We start from the raw sequence: 1,328 nt of genomic DNA, 5'->3' as shown, positions 1-1,328 counted from the left end.
AGAGTTATCTTGAATTGCCACATTTCGTCGTTTCCACAAATCACGTTGTTGGAACAACGCGTGCTAGACGAAGACCTAGATGATGACGATGAACTACTGATCATTATTACTATATGATGTGAAGAAGAAATAATGTAATATTTTTTATGAGACGCAAAATTTGCATGGTGGTGTTGGAAATTTATAGGGGAATTGATTCACCCTAATGGAGATACTTTGGGCAATTTTGATTTGAGGGTAGTTGCTCTTTTATAAATTATTTTATTTTGACTTTCTTGATTTATTTTCGCATGTTTACTTCTCGGATTTTTTTTTTTTTTGCATTTTGCATGGACAGATTTTTCTGCCATATTAAGACTCTGCCATGCAAATAAATAACTTCAACAGGGGGAATGGGTAATATAGCAACTTTTATACATGCATTTAAAGTTTATAGAACATTTCTTAAAAATTGGTAAATTATAGCACATTCTAAATTTTCCAGAGAGAAAATAAATTTTCGTTTCCATATTTACACCAAAAAAAGCAATATTCGCATTAAGACTCAAAATTATATATGTTAACACGTCTTGAATTGATCAAAATACATTATTAAATAAATCTTTCAAATAATATCTGACTTCATTAAGATCATGGCTGGGGCCATGTCTTTGTATGCGTTAACCAAAAATATCGTATAGTTATACATATGCACATGTGATATGATTCATACATATATATATACAGGATTGATCAATTATACTCGTGATTCACATTAGGAATTATTTCGGACCGATCTATATTAAGCTAGGGATTATCCTCCAGCATTGCACGTCCAATTTTAATATAGATTGATCAACTAGTATAGTTTTTGTTGGTTTCTCAAACCGGATTTTCAAAAAAAAATTGTGCGGAAGCGTGGTATCGATCGAATCACATAAATCAAAATTTAATGAGATTATTATTTCATGTTAATTTAACTATAAAGATATTAAAGAGAAGAAGGAGAATTTTACCGTCCCTTGATTAGGACGGAAATCTTGAACTCCTCCAACACCGTCTTGACCTCTTCAATTTCAAGAACATCACGATTCTTTCTCAACGTATCTCCAGATTAACGTGAACTCAAACGTGTGGGCGTTCTAATGGGTTTCTCAACACATGAAATGGATGAATAGGGAATTTTATTCTCACAGTTTTCTCTTTTTCTGTTTTTTGGAAAAAACTTTCGTTTTTTTTTTCTCAAGGAAAAACTTTTTCACCACCGAAGAACTAATTCCTCTAGCTCTATATCTCAATGTGCAGCCACACATCCTCCTTATGAGGAAACGTGCAACAGCACCTTTCCT

Source organism: Morus notabilis, unplaced genomic scaffold (assembly GCF_000414095.1).
Source record: "Morus notabilis unplaced genomic scaffold, ASM41409v2 Scaffold151, whole genome shotgun sequence".
NCBI lineage: Eukaryota > Viridiplantae > Streptophyta > Magnoliopsida > Rosales > Moraceae > Morus > Morus notabilis.
The sequence above is the reverse complement of the archived record's forward strand: the minus strand, read 5'-3'. Positions refer to the sequence as shown.